General features: G+C 42.9%; 1 pseudogene; it reads left to right on the forward strand.

The window, feature by feature from the left end:
* Positions 1-14,405: 14,405 nt before the first annotated feature.
* On the forward strand, positions 14,406-15,552 carry LOC111169713 (beta-parvin pseudogene; annotated as a pseudogene).
* Positions 15,553-15,761: the final 209 nt, after the last annotated feature.

Consider the following 15,761-nt stretch of genomic DNA (forward strand, 5'->3'; position numbering starts at 1 on the left):
AACCCGTGGTGTGCCCTGTATATGGGTCAGGCATTTTGTGTAACTTGAGGCAAAATGACAACCACATGATATTAAGACCCAGTCAAAGAAGCCTGCTGTGGTGTTTGTTTGTTTGTTTTGCTTTTGTTTTCCGGCAGGAGAGCAAAAGAAGGCTGCCAGGGCTAGAATGCTAATACTGAGAAGACACTAAAGTGCAGGTTTATCCAGACTAGTGTTAAGATTGTGTTGACCTAAAACAAATAGACTGTCAGATATTGCCCCAACAAAAATGGGTTTATTCCGGATCAACAAAGAATTGCAATTCAGGGTCTGCAACCATGGTGAGCCACGTGCAAATCCCTCCAACAGGGAGAGGATAACTCTTTCAAAGAGAGGAAGAGGAAGTTAGGAAGGCTATAGTAAACAAAGTGTCCATTGGCGGCTGAGAGTTGGAAGTGTGGTGGCTTTTCATTGGCTGAGTCGTGGCAGTCTCTCATTGGCTGAGCTCTTGCCAGGCAAGAAGCGGAAGTCTTTCTTCTTCCTGTTGGGCTCTGTTGTCGTCATAGGGTGTGAGAGCTCACCCTTCTAGCCTCCCGACTCTATTTTAATTGAAGTTTCTCTTTATTAATTTTTACACTCCTCTCCTTTGATCAAGATCTTTTTCTGCATCACTGATCAAGTCTGATTTCCTGTTTCAGCAGGTTTTTGTCCCTCAGTGTCAGGAAGGACCTTTCCTTGGTGTACTATCCCATCTTAGAGTGAAAGTGCACAGTTTGGAAACCTATTGAAGTCACATTAGAGTAACAAGGAGTGGCAGGAGGGAGAACTGTTAGGCACGTTTTATCTAAAGTTCGTGTTATCAAGATCATACACATAGGAGATCATCTGAAGCATTATGCCACCATCAGGGGTTTGGCAGACAAACTTCCAACAGGCCTAATCTGGATATCTTGGGAAAGCTGTCTTATCAGGTATTGTCTGCTTCAATTTCAGAAAACCTCTACTTTCATATCACCAGATGATGTGCAGGTCCATTCAGGATTGGTGCTTTCTTTAGGTGTGTCACGTGAGTTCAAGGGGCTATCCCCTGGAGCTTGGTGGCACAAGGGTTTGTTAGCAGTACCTGATAGGGGCCTTTCCTAGCAAGGTTGAAGAGATTCCTTCTGGAAGTGTCTTTTCCAATAGATGAAATGTCCAGGTTGCAAGGTGTGATGCTTAGTACCTTCCTCTCCTGAAAGCACACTGTGAAAAGATTGCTCTATCAAAACATGGTTATTTATAATAGAAGCAATTAGGCCTTTGAAATATCAGAATATCTCTCCTTTTATCAGTTGTGGCTCAAAAGAGGCAGGAGCCAAGTGAGTATCCTGTGACTCTCTCAGAGGGTGACAGTTTGTGAGCTCCAAAAGGGGTGGTTCTGAGATTCAGAAGGACCAATGGCAATGCTTCTGGCCAAGGTAATAAGAGGCCCTCTACAAATTTTGCCAACTGAGTCTTAATAATGCCGTTAGTGCATTTGACTAAACCAGAGGACTGGTAAGTGCAGTGAAAGTGCTGTAAAACTGGCCAAACAGTGCAGACTGGTTGAAGTACCTGACCAGTAAAATGGGTGCCTCAATCATTATGAAGTTTGAGAGGAGTTCCCCAGATAGGAATAATCTTTTCCAAAAGGACTTTAGCCACAGAAGAAGCAGTAGCCTGTTTGCAAGGGGAGGCTTCAGTCCAGTGTGAAAACATACAGATTATGACTAAAACATGTTTATATCCACAAGGTGGAGGAAGGTGTATGGAATCCTTTTTCCAGAGCCTGAATGGTCCATTAGGCAGTTTAAAATGTCCGGGAGCAGTACAGGCGGTCTTCTCTGAGTTGTATTTTGGACAAGTGGGACAAGTGTACATTCAAGCAAGATATACAGATAATAAATAAGTTAACACAAACAAGATACACTTCGTATGCCATTAGGGAATTACAAATGAAAACAATAAGACAGAACTACACACCTATTAGAACTGCTAACCTCCTCCCAAAATGAAAACATCAAATACTGGAGGATGGGAAACAACAGCAACTTTAACTCATTGCAAAAGGAACGCACTTATGGCCTCTTAAGAAATAGTTTGGCAGGATTTTCCAAGGCTAAGCAAGTCTCACACCTTGGGATCTATTGAGGTAGGCACTTTTTGCCCCCTTGTTAATGTTTCCCCACCAATATTGATTCATAAATGTTATCATTTTGTCGGTAGGCCAATAGTTTAATGAATGTACAGTGGTTAGCAGTGGGAAATTTAGTCTCCTGTAAAACCGTGCTGCTATTTTGTCTGACTCAGAGCTTTCACTTTTTATCAAACCAACAGTTGTTGAATTTCCAATCTTGTTTCCCTTTTCTGAGGCCAAATGTTGGGCTTCTCTAGCCAGTTTTTCTAAGTTATAATTTGGGGAACTATCCCTGTGAACCATCACAGAGGTTTGGCTCTTGTCGATTACTTTAAGGGCAGCATTCCTTGCGGAAATGTCAGCAAGGTGATTTCCCTTAGCTTCCAGAGCATCAAGTTGAGAATGCCTCAGGATCTTGATAATAGCTAAAATGGCAGGTAAATGTATTTCATCCAATAATCCCTGAACAGAGAGGCCACTTTAAATTTTATTTCCGCTGGAAGTAAGGAAGCCATGTTGCTTCTACAACATTCCAAACTCATGAGCTACCCTGAAAGCATATCTACTACCAGTATCAATATTGGTAGTTCTGCCCTTAGCTAAAGTACAAGCCTTTGTAAGAGTATATAATACAGTCTGGTGGAGAGAAGTAGCCACACGTAAAGGTGCTGCCTCAACAGTATAAAAAGGAGTGACGATAGCATACCCAACACAATATTTTTGCCACTGTCACATTTTAAAAAGAATCATGAGAATTCAGTGTTACCCAAAGGAATTTCCTGCAGATCATAATGATAAGTCAGCATTAAGTAGTTGTGAGGGACTTTTGTCAGTGATGGAGGGGAGAAGAGTAGCAGGGTTAAGCTCATTAGAGTGTAAAGGAGTTATGTGAGGAGCGGTTAACAAAAGGCCTTCATAGCAGGTGAGGCAGCTGACTAAGGAATGTTGAGTGTGATGAGAATTCAGGAGGGCTTCTACTTCATGAGGTACAAAAATGGTTAAAGCGGCTCTCCCAGTGATTTTTCTCAGTGGCCTTAACCAAATGGGCAGTGGTGGGAATGCCTCTAAGGCAAGGGAGGTATCTCCATGCCACAGGGTCCATTTGCTGGCCATAACACCCTATGGGTTGATGATGGCTCCTGTGTCTTGTGGTGAGTGCCCCCAAGGATGTTTCTTTCCTTTACATACACAGAAAGGTAAAAGGGAATCTGATCATTGGGAAGCCCAAGAACAGGTGTCTTTGTCAAACTCTCTTTTAAGGTGACATCGTCTGATTCTTCCCATAAACGTGGATCAGTGTTGTTGTTCTTTAGGAAACCTTGCAGAAGTTCGGCCATAAGAGAGACTTTTTTTTTTTTTTTCGGTACGCAGGACTCTCACTGCCGCAGCCTCTCCCATTGCAGAACACAGGCTCCAGACGTGCTGGCCCAGAGGCCATGGCTCACGGGCCCAGGCACTCCGCAGCTGGTGGGATCCCCCCAGACCGGGGCACAAACCCGTGTCCCCTGCATCGGCAGGCGGACTCCCAAGAACTGCACCACAAGGGAAGCCCCATAAGAGAGATTTTTGAACCTAATTTCAGCAGTAACGAACTAGGCTGAGCAAAACTTTTCAGTTGGCGCTTAGTTTTGCGTTTTGGGAAACTTAGGACACCATGAAGCCTCTCTGGATTTAGGTGTAGCCCTGGTTCTGATATTAGATGTCCTAATTATTGAACCTGGGTTTGGGAAAACTGCATTTTTTCCTTGGCAATTTTGCGTCCTTTTGAGGATACAGCCTTTAACAAAGGGATGCTGTCTTCTTGTGAGGAGGCTTGGAAAGGAGGGCAAAGAAGCAAATCATCCGCATATTGCAACAACGTAGAACCCCTAGAAAACTTTATATCAGCCAGATCAGCCTTCAGGATTTGTGAGAAATAAGAGGAACTCTCATTAAAACCATGGTGCATTACTGTCCAGGTGAATTGCTTTTCTTCCCAGGTGAAGGCAAATAGGTGTTGGCTAGCTTCGTCAACTGGAATACTAAAGAATGCACTGCATAAGTCAGTTACGGTAAGGAACTTGCTTCTGGTGGAAATGGATGTTAGTAGCGTATGAGGGTCAGGAACAACAGGGTGTTGAGGGATAACAATGTTGTTTATTGCTCAGAGGATCTCTCACTGGCAAAATAGGAGTATTACCGGGACTAGTACAAGGGACAATGAGCCCTTGAGCCTTGTAATCTTCTATTATGGGCTTTATAACTTGAAGGGCTTCTTTATTTATAGGGTATTGATTAATTCTTGGGAGAGGTTTTGAGGGATCTATATGAATCTTAATGTAATTTTGCCAATATCAGTTTGAGATTTTTCCTATACAAAGGGTGGCAGCAGATTCAATAAGGACAAATGATCAATGTTTCCAGAATCAGCTCTAGTGCCATCAGAACCACAGCAAATCAAAGATGTCAAAGGGTCACTTAATTCACCTGGTTGGCTGCTATGATAACTACTTTCAAATTCTAAGACATAATGCTTTCCTAAAAAGCCTCAGCCTAATAAATGGATAGGAGCTGGGGAACTAAGGAGAAAAGGGTGTGTATTTCTCAAAGGGCCTAAACAAAGTAAGTAGGTTCAGAGAAAGAAACCTTTTGTGGTTCATTCGCAATCCCACTATTTGATCTGTTTTAGTGCTCCAAGGCAGGGGCTGCTTTATAGTAGTTGGGGTTGAGTATCGAGAGTGCGGTTCCAGTGTCAATTAGAACTGGAAATCAGTCATCGCCAATCTGGAGCCATGTTTCCCCAAGCTTATTAAGAGGGAGAATTGGGAAGCACCCCTGTAGTTCCTCAGAGCCCCTCCATTGAGAGTTGGGAGGATGTTGGACAGGCTTGTTGGAGAACTGAAGGCGCCTGAAGCACTTGAATTTGTCACAATCTCTTCTCCAATACCCTGGCTCTTTACAATACTAGCAGAAAATAGGAGGGTTTTGGTTTTGTTTAGGGGCCTTTATTTGCTGGAGTTGAAGTTTAAGAATTATAGTTGTCTTCCTTTTAGGTGACCCCTCTAGAATGTGAGAGAGCTGGTTTTCCAGCCTAACTACACGTGGAGTGGACATAGTTTTCCATTCCATCCTTTCCATCCTTCCTTTTACTAGAAGGAAAAGGTCCCAATTCAGCCCACTAATAAACACATAGTTAAAAGCTACCTGGGTGGAATCAACATTGGAAGACCAAAGTTTTCCTTGAAAACAATCTGAAGTAAATTGTAATAGTTATGAACATGTTCATCAGATTTTTTGTGCAAGCCTGAATTTTGTTCCAATCAACAGTCTTTGAAAAAGCCCTAGGTATTTCGTGATGATGTCACCCAGGGATTGCCCAAGCCTGATCATATAATAAGTTAGTGGGCTGGTCTCCAGTTTGTAATTCTGCAGACATTTCAGGATTTTTCCCAATTAGCAATTTCCATCCAATTCTGGGCCTGGCCTTCACCGACAAGCATATAAACTAGCTGATATAAGTTGATAAGTCTGAATGACCATATTAAATTCTTCAGGAAGTCTATGAGGAGCTTCAGTTATTTTGGGAAAATCTTTGACTATGGCTTGCAGTGAAGCTTTAGTCCAGGGAATATAAAAAATTAAAGGTTTAGACTCTGGATCCTCAGAAGGCTTAATTTTAAAGGGGTAGGTTCTGATAGGTTCAGAGAAAAGTGGGGCAGGGAGAGCTTCAGGGAAAAAGGGAAGTTTGGCAATATAATTTGTATGGGGAAACTGAGGGTATAGAGGAGGTATAGGCAGTATAAAAGGGAAGGAGGAAGATGGTGTCTGAGTCAGGACCTGAACAGGAGGAGCCAGAGAAGAGGAGCATGATTCTTCAAAACCCATCCTTTCTTTCTTTAATCATTTGTTTGCCTCTGTTATCTTAAAATCTTATTTTGCAGAGAGGCAATTATAGGCTCCTGATAACATTTTGGAAGCCTCAAAATATCAATCAAAATAGGTGTTCCATTCAGTTTTGGAAATTTTAGAGTTATGGTTGTCCAATTCGGTTTTAAGTACGTTTGGGGATTTCAAAAGTTCCCCATAATGGCCATTGATGTTCTAAATTGCGTTTGGTTGGGTCACTCCCTTAAGTTCTAAATTCGCATGAGAAAGGACAGTGTTTTTTAAACATAAAATCAATTGTGATCTCTGTGGGAGAAGGGGGTTGCCGTGAAAATATTTACAGAACTGGGATCCCATTTCTCAGAGGTTTTTCTCTAGAGTAAAGCATAATTTTCAAACAGCTGAAACAACTCAAACAGCTTAAACAGCTCAAACAGTTCAAACAGCCTGTTCTATGGGAGCAGTCTGGTCCCAAAGGAGCAGGGATGAAAGCCCCTCAACACAGCTCTAATGAAACAGCTTAATCTTGAAGAAATCAGACTGAAGCTTTAACAGTGAAGTTCCAATAGGACAGCATACCTTCTAAAAGAAATGGGCCAAAGGGTAGCCAGTTCCAGGAGGAACAGCCCCTGTTCCTAAAGGAATCAGGCCAAGGGACAGCACGGTTCCAGTTGCAACAGCCTGATTTCAAAAATCAGATAGAAGTGCAAAATGAGTACTTACAGACAGAGCAAGGTCTTAACCAGAAAAGACAAAGCCTTAAAATAGATCCCAAATAAAACCTAAAGAGCTTCAAAACGCAAAGACGGCAGAAGCTTGGATCCAGAAGAAAGAAACCCCGGGGTCGGTGAGAAAAGCAGTGAGCAACAATGGGTTCAATGTGGATACCACACCTGTTTCCTCACCAGCCTCAGAGTTGTCGGGAGCCCTCTCTGAATCCTCATATGGGCCACCAAATTGTTGACCTAAAACAAATATAATGCCAGATATTTCTCCAGCAAAAAAAAAAAAAGGTTTATTCAGGATCAACAAAGAATTGCAGGGCTTCCTGGTAGCTCAGGGGTTAAGAATCTGACTTCCAATGCAGGGGACACAGGTTTGAGCCGTGGTCCAGGATGATCCTACATGCTGCAGTGCAACTAAGCCCATGAGCCACAACTACTGAGCCTGCGCACCACAACTAGTGAGGCCTATGCACCTAGAGCTCATGCTCCACAACAAGAGAAGCCATTGCAATGAGAAGCCTGCACACCCCAACGAAGAGTAGCCCCTGATCGCCGCAACTAGAGGAAGCCCGTGCACAGAAATGGAAGAGCCAATGAGGCCAAAAATAAAATAAATTAAAAAAAAGAGAATTACAATTTGGGGTCTGTAACCATGGTGAGCCATGTGCAAGTCCCCCACAACAAGCAGAAGATAATTCTTTTAAACATAGGAAGAGGAAGCTGAGAGGACTAAGGTAAAGAAAGAGTCCATCAGATGAATCAAGAGTTCCAAGTACAGTGGCTTTTCCTTGGCTGAGACCTGACAATCTCATTGACCAAACCCTTGTCAAGCAAGAAGAGAAGTCTTTCTTCTTCTTCTTTTTGACAATTTAATTAATTAATTAATTATGTTTAACATCTTTATTGGAGTATAATTGTTTACAGTCTTGTGTTAGTTTCTGCTGTATGACAAAGTGAATCAGATATATGTATATCTATATCCCCATATCCCCTCCCTCTTGTGCCTCCCTTCAGCCCTCCCTATCCCAACCCTCTAGGTGGTCACAAAGCACTTAGCGGACATCCCTGTGCTATGCAGCTGCTTCCCACTAGCTATCTATTTTACATTTGGTAGTGTATATATTTCAGTGCTACTCTCTCACTTTTTCCCAGTTCACCCTTCCCCTTCCCCATGTCCTCAAGTCCATGCTCTATGTCTCTGTCTTTATTCCTGCTGGGTTATTATTATAGGGCATGAGAGCGCCCCCTTCTGGCCTCTCAATTCCTTTTTTCATTCTTTAAGGGTTTAATGCCCCCTTTATTTTTTTAACATCTTTATTGGAGTATAATTGCTTTATAATGGTGTGTTAGTTTCTGCTTTATAACAAAGTGAATTAGTTATACATATACATATGTCCCCATATCTCTTCCCTCTTGTGTCTCCCTCCCTCCCACCCTCCCTATCCCGCCTCTCTAGGTGGTCACAAAGCACAGAGCTGATTTCCCTGTGCTATGCGGCTGCTTCCCACTAGCTATTTTATATTTGGTAGTGTATATATGTCCATGACACTCTCTCACTTTGTCCCAGCTTACCCTTGCCCCTCCCCCTATCCTCAAGATCATTCTCTAGTAGGTCTGCATCTTTATTACCATCTTGTCCCTAGGCTCTTCATGACCTTCTTTTTTTTTTTTTTTAGATACCATATATATGGGTTACCATACGGTATTTGTTTTTCTCTTTCTGACTTACTTCACTCTGTATGACAGTCTCTAGGTCCATCCACCTCACTACAAATAACACAGTTTCATTCCTTTTAATGGCTGAGTAATATGCCATTGTATATATGTGTCACATCTTCTTTATCCACTGATCTGTTGATAGAATGGAAACTTAGGTTGCTTCCATGACCTGGCTATTGTAAATAGAGCTGCAATGAACATTTTGGTACATGACACTTTTGGAATTATGGTTTTCTCAGGGTATATGCCCAGTAGTGGAATTGCTGGCTCATATGGTAGTTCTATTTTTAGTTTTTTAAGGAACCTCCATACTGTTGTCCATAGTGGCACTATCAATTTACATTCTCACCAACAGTGCAAGAGGGTTCCCTTTTCTCCACACTCTGTATAGCATTTATTGCTTGTAGAGATTTTGATGATGGCCATTCTGGCTGGTATGAGATATCTCATTGTAGTGTTGATTTGCATTTCTCTAATGATTAATGATGTTGAGAATTCTTTCATGTGTCTGTTGGCAATCTGTATATGATGATAAATCTGAAAGTAAAATTAAGAAAATACTCCCATTTACCATTGCAACAAAAGGAATAAAATATCTAGGAATAAACTTACCTAAGGAGACAAAAGACCTGTATGCAGAAAATTATAGGATGCTGATGAAAGAACTTAACGATGATACAAATAGATGGAGAGATATACCACGTTCTTGGATTGGAAGAATCAACATTGTGAAAATGGCTCCACTACCCAAAGCAATCTACAGATTCAATGCAATCCCTATCAAACTACCACTGGCATTTTTCACAGAACTAGAACAAAAAAATTCACAATTTGTATGGAAACCCAGAAGACCCTAAATAGCCAAAGCAATCTTGAGAAAGAAAAAGGGAGCTGGAGGAATCAGGCTCCCTGACTTCAGACTATACTACAAAGCTACAGTAATCAAGACAGTATGGTACTGGCAGAGAAACAGAAATATAGATCAATGGAACATGATAGAAAGCCAGGGATAAACCCACACACATATGGTCACCTTATCTTTGATAAAGGAGGCAAGCATATACAGTGGAGAAAAGACAGCCTCTTCAATAAGTGGTACTGGGAAAACTGGACAGCTACATGTAAAGGAATGAAATTAGAACACTCCCTAACACCATACACAAAAATAAACTCAAAATGGATTAAAAACCTAAATGTAAGGCCAGACACTATAAAACTCTTAGAGGACAACATAGGCAGAACACTCTATGACATAAAGCACAGCAAGATGCTTTTTGACCCACCTCCTAGAGAAATGGAAATAAAAACAAAAATAAACAAATGGGACCTAATGAAACTTCAAAGCTTTTGCACAGCAAAGGAAACCATAAACAAGACAAAAAGACAACCCTCAGAATGGGAGAAAGTATTTGCTGATGAAGCAACTGACAAAAGATTAATCTCCAAATTTTACAAGCCGCTCATGCAGCTCATCAAAAAAACAAATAACCCAATCCAAAAATGGGCAGAAGACCGAAATAAACATTTCTCCCAACTCTTTTACTTGAGGTTTCTGTGTATTAAATTTTTATATTTGTAAAGTAAGGAAACTGAGTGGGAACACTTTTGTAACTAGAATACTCTGAAAACCCTATTGAGCTCTGTGTTCTTGCCTATGTAAAGCAAATGATCAGGCAGGGTAAAATAGAGCTGAGGGAATTTGCCCTTGTGTTTACCTACAGATCTAAACTTTTATTTTCTAAAAATACCTTATGGCTCTGTCATCTTCTTCCTAAATCGGGGATTTGATTTACTTACATAGAAATTCTAAGAATTCAGCCTAACTGCTGTGCTGGTGCTGTGCTTAGGTACAGCTAGCTCTCTGAAATATAAACTTTATGAAGTGATGACAGAGCAGGCTAAAATAGTAGATTGTAATTGGTCAGAAAACTTGGCTTTAATTTATTAATAAGAAAAAAAATAAGGCAAGTTGTCCTGCCACTTTAGAGTTTACAGAAACCTCTCACCATGTTGTGAATTTGACCCTTTCAACAACTCACTCTATGAAGAAATGGGACAGGTGCTGTTTTTACTTCAGTTTGACAGATGAGGAAACCAGGGCCCTGAAATAGGAAGCTGCTTTTTCTTAAGTTTGCATATTTATGGAGTAAACCCTTAAATCTGATCTCATATACATTTCACTCTAGGTCCGGTTATCTTTCCATCACACCTCACTGACCTTCATGTACAGTTTTGTCACCTGTTTCTTCTGGTGTCAGTGACCAGGAACCTCTTTCAGAGAGGTCATGGTCTCATTGAACAGCTCAGCAGAGAACCCGGGACACACCTCTCACATGGCTAATCTGTCTCCCCTGTATCCAGGCTCCTTCAGGGGCAAAAATTGCCTTCATATCAACTAACCAGCATCCCCTGTCCCCACACAAAGTAATCTTCTGCCTATAGTTGACTAGAAAACAAGCCCTACTATGAACTCAGGAGCCATTTCATCACCATGCTGGTGTAATACAAAATGGAAGAAGGGGTCTTGATTTTGACTTTACTGTTTAAAAAAACACTTCTTCATGTATCATCTCTGGTAGAATTTACAACAAGCATGAGAGAACCGTATTCTACTGTCAGTATGTTCACACGACGGCAATTAAGTCAGGGCACCAGGGCAGGGGGCACAAAGCAGCTAATGTGCCTAACCATGGCCACCCATGTAGTAAATACAGAGCCATGATAACATCTTTGGGCCTTGAGCCCTCTGGTTTCTAGTCCACTGTGCCCTCTATGGGTCCATGAGGCCACTTCTATGATGTCGCCAACAGTACTCTTTCATGTGTTGAGAGTTCTCCTTGCTGCTTCCCATATTTACCATGCTCATTCCCTTCTCTGTGCCTGTGTTCCCTTTTTCCTCACTCTCTTAGGAATACCTTTATAACCTCCCCTCTGTCTGTATAAATCCTTCCTGCCCTTCTAGTCCCAGTTTTGGAATCCCCTCCTGCCGCCTTTCCAAAGGTACCCATCCACCTCCATCTCTTTCTTCTCAGAAACCTAGTTGCTCTTACAGCCAGACAATTAATGGCTACTTTACTTCTTTCCTATGTGTAAGGTTTTCTATCTCACTATTATTCCTAGCTAGATTCTAAGCTCGCTAAAGGATGAACGCTTTAAGTTTTTTCTCTCAGTTTCCTCTCTGAGTACCATGGTTCCTAGAACAGTGCTGGCTGTATAAAGGGCCACCACAAAAGTGTGTTTCTGGATTAAGTTGACACCTTTCTCCCCGCTCGAAGTTTCAGCATCTTCGAATTTCTTAAAAGTTGCTAGCACAGTGCCAGGCACAAAGAAGATGCTAACAAGAATCAATGAGTTGGACTGAATATGTCCTCTTGAACTTCCTATTGTCTTCATGATATACAGGAAAGTGCTTTGGAGACATCATGGAGATCTTTTGGAGCAATCATGGAGAACTTTCCTAGTTTGTGTGTATTTTATGCAAGAAGAAAGGCTTTGTGGAAAAAAATTAATATGATATGAATTACTAGTTCAAGCTTAAGGTATAATTTGCTGAGGCCATTGTATTATTTTTATTGAAACCTCAGGTTCTGTCTCTCTCCCTCTCTCTCTGTTTTAATTTTGTACTTCTCTCCATTCATCCTATGGAACACTTTTCTTAATTCTTATTTTTCAAGAGCTGTCAATGAGATGGAGGTTAATCCAGATTTAAGGTATACTGTCCGACCCATGGGATTATCATCTAAAAATAAAATCTTTGCTGCTTCAGCCACAAAATGGTGCTGAACCTGAGACAGCAGATCCCATCCAGGCCCATTACAAAAGGTGATAACATTATCTAATGTGAGGAGTAAACAAGGTGGCATCCTTATTAGGGGAAGAAAATGCTCCAGGCCCCCTTTTCTTACTGAGTCACTGGCGATTCCTGTTTGAAAGGTAAATGGGCTGAATGGAAAGGAGAACCTTATCCATCTTGCTCCTTCTACAACCACACCATCAATTCCAGCATCTCTCGAGTGCTGCTAACTGTCCAAGGCAACAGAAAGCTAATATAATGCATTCAAAAATAATAAAAAGGAATCTAGAAAATGCCCACCCCCTTGCCCCACACCCTGAAAATGACGCATCGTAAAAGCCAGGGTGACTCCAGGGATACCATGGATCTAAATAAGTGGTTTAAAATGAGGGCAGTGTTGCAATCTTCAGTGAACTCTCAGCCGAGGTTTTGGGAACTAAAAATCATTAGAAAGAGCCAGGAATCTTACATCAGAAGGTCTGGGTTGGATTCATGGAATGGCCAAATATTGGCTGGTTAGCCTTGAGCAAATTACCTCTCCTCCCTGAGATATAATCTTCCTGCATGTAAAAAGGAAATATCTACTGCCTTCCCTATCTAGTGCATGGGGTTTTGCTGGCAATTACATAGAATACTTTATGTGAAAAAATACATTACATAAACCATAAGCTGTGAATATAAAATATAAAATACTGTGCCATAAAATACTGTGTTAAAAAGAAAGAAAGAGAGAAAGAAGGACAAAAAGAAAGTAAGTGTGATGGTTAATTTTATGTGTTGGTTTCGCTGGGCCACATTGCCCAGATATGTGGTCAACCATTATTATGGATGATCCTGTGGGGATGTTTTTGAATGAGAATAACTTCAAAATCTGTGAATTTTGAGTAAAGCAAATTGTCCTCTATAGTGCGGGTGGTTCTCATCCAATCAAGTGAAGGCCTGAACAGAACAAAAGATTGACCTCCCCCAAGCAAGAGGCAGTTCTGTAGCAGATGGCCCTTGGACTTGAATGGCAACATTGGCTCTTCTCTGGGTCTCCAGCTTGACAGCTTTTGGACTTGAACTGCATCATTGGCTCTCCCATTGATCTCTGGTCTGTCAGTCCATCCTGTAGATTTTGGACTTTCCAATTCCTTGAAATAAACCTCTATCTGTCTGTCTGTCTCTATCTGTGTGTGTGTGTCTTTCTGTCTTTCTGCCTCTCTCTCCCTACACACACATACACACACACACACACACACACACACACACACATTCATTCATCCTATTGGTTCTGTTTCTCTGGAGAACCCTGACTCATGCAGATTTTGGTACCAGGACTGGTTCTAAAGAACAGAATCTTAAGGATGAGTTTTCTGAATTGGTTGTTAAGATACTGGAACTGACCCTCTAATTTGATTATATTTAAAGACACTAATGACTCTATTTCTAGTAGTAAAGAGCACACTGATAGTCCATGGCATAATGTGGCAATAGAGGTACACAAAATCTCATCATGGGATACTCCTCATCAAATACTTATAAGAGGCAAAATCTGGGTGACTATGTACATTCAAATATTCTTGTCAAAATATGGAATATAATGAGAAATGCTAGCTGCTCCCAATGGCACTGAACAAAGTACGAAAAGAAAAGAATGAGCTCAGAGACTCAAACTCCCTGTTTAAACAATGCATAAAGGACCTGAAAGCATCTATGTCTGCCCACAGGGTTGAGATTGCTGAAAACAAAACCCAGAATCTCATCCTGTGAGTGGCTGAATTACACTGCAAGTTGGATCCCCAGTCGTGCCACAAGTCTACCATTAAAGTGAAGGCTTTGGTTGGGAGGGATTGGGATCTTGAAAGTTGGATGGGCACATGTGGGAAGACCCTGATGAAGCTGGGGACATCGAGACCCTCAAATCTCATGCGTCATCATTGCCAGTAGAAGCAGCGTCTGAACCCCAGTCTGAGGAACTTAACCCTGTGCCACCTGAGGAAACTGTAATGGCCTCCCCTGAGGAAGTTTCCTTGAAAGACACTGCTGACGTGCCTCAGGACCCACCCCACCACTTCTCTCTGCTTGTAGACCTATAGCAAGATTCAAGTTCCAGAGCAGGCGGCGGCAACCAGGGAAGACCCCACAGGAGCTGCGCAGGTGCCCAGCTGCTGGGGTCCCCGCGTGCCCCATGTCCTCCACAACACTGTGCTTGCCCGCCCTGCAGCCCCACAGGATGAAGAAGGACAAGTCATTCCTGGGCAAGCTGGGCGGCACGTTGGTGAGGAAGAAGAAGGCCAAGGAGGTGAGTGACCTGCACGAAGGGAAAAATGCCATCAACTCGCCGATGTCCCCTGCCCCAGTGGAGATCTACCCAGAAGACACCTTGCTCGAGGAGAATTAAGAGCACACGGTGATTGACTGCACTTCCAGGGATGACCCCAGATTCAAGGAGCTGGTCAAGGTTCTCATCGATTGGATCAATGATGTCCTGGTGGAGGAGAGGATCATCGTGAAGCAGGTGGAGGAGGACCTGTATGATGGGCAGGTGCTGCAGAAGGTCCTGGAAAAACTGGCAGACCACAAGCTGAACGTGGCTGAGGTGACCCAGTCTGAAATAGGGCTGAAGCAGAAGCTGCAGATGGTGCTGGAGGTGGTGCAGGAGCTGCTGTGGCCTCACGGCCGGGTGCTCCAGTGGACCGTGGACTCGATTCACGGGAAGAACCTGCTGGCCATCCTTCACTTCCTCATGGCCTTGGCCATGCACTTCCGGGCCTGATCTACCTTCCCGCACACTTCTCCTTGCAAGTCGTGGTCGTGCGGAAGTGGGAAGGCCTGCTACACTCCAGCCATGTCATGGAGGAGCTGACCACGACCACCGAGATGATTATGGGTTGGTTTGAGTGGGATGCCTTCGACACGCTCTTCGACCACGCCCCAGACAAGCACAGTGTGCTGAAGAAGTCTCTCATCACGTTTGTGAACAAGCACCTGAACAAGCTGAATTTGGGGTTGATGGAACTTGAGACCCAGTTTGCAGATGGCGTGTACCTGGTTCTGTTCATGGGGCTTCTGGAAGACTACTTTGTATGCCTGCACAACTTCTACCTGACCATGGACAGCTTCAATCAAAAGGCCTACCACGTGCCATTTGCCTTTGAACTGATGCCAGATGGAGGCCTTAAGAAACCCAAGGCTTGCCCCTAAGATGTGGTGAACCTGGACCTCAAATCCACCCTGCGGGTTCTTTACAACCTGTTCACCAAGTACAAGCATGTGGAGTGATGGCGGGGAGCAGCAGAGACCGTGGCAGGGATGGTGCTTCGAGAGGTGCCCTGGCCTCCCCTCCAAGCCCGTGGTTGTTCCCCACCCACACCCCTCCTTTTTCTGGTTGATGCTCTTAACCTCTTTTCCCTGTAATTCTGCAGTGGGGGGCATCCTTTGAAATGAAGGTTCCAAACACCAGTGCTCGAGTTTGCAGCCTCCCTTCACTTGGGGTGCCACGGGGTGCTGAGTCCCTTGTTGATCAAAAGATGGAAGAGAAAAA

This window comes from Delphinapterus leucas, chromosome X (genome assembly GCF_059928025.1).
Source record: "Delphinapterus leucas isolate spDelLeu-1000000601 "Yukka" chromosome X, BTC_Dleu_Yukka2, whole genome shotgun sequence".
Classification (NCBI taxonomy): Eukaryota; Metazoa; Chordata; class Mammalia; order Artiodactyla; family Monodontidae; genus Delphinapterus; species Delphinapterus leucas.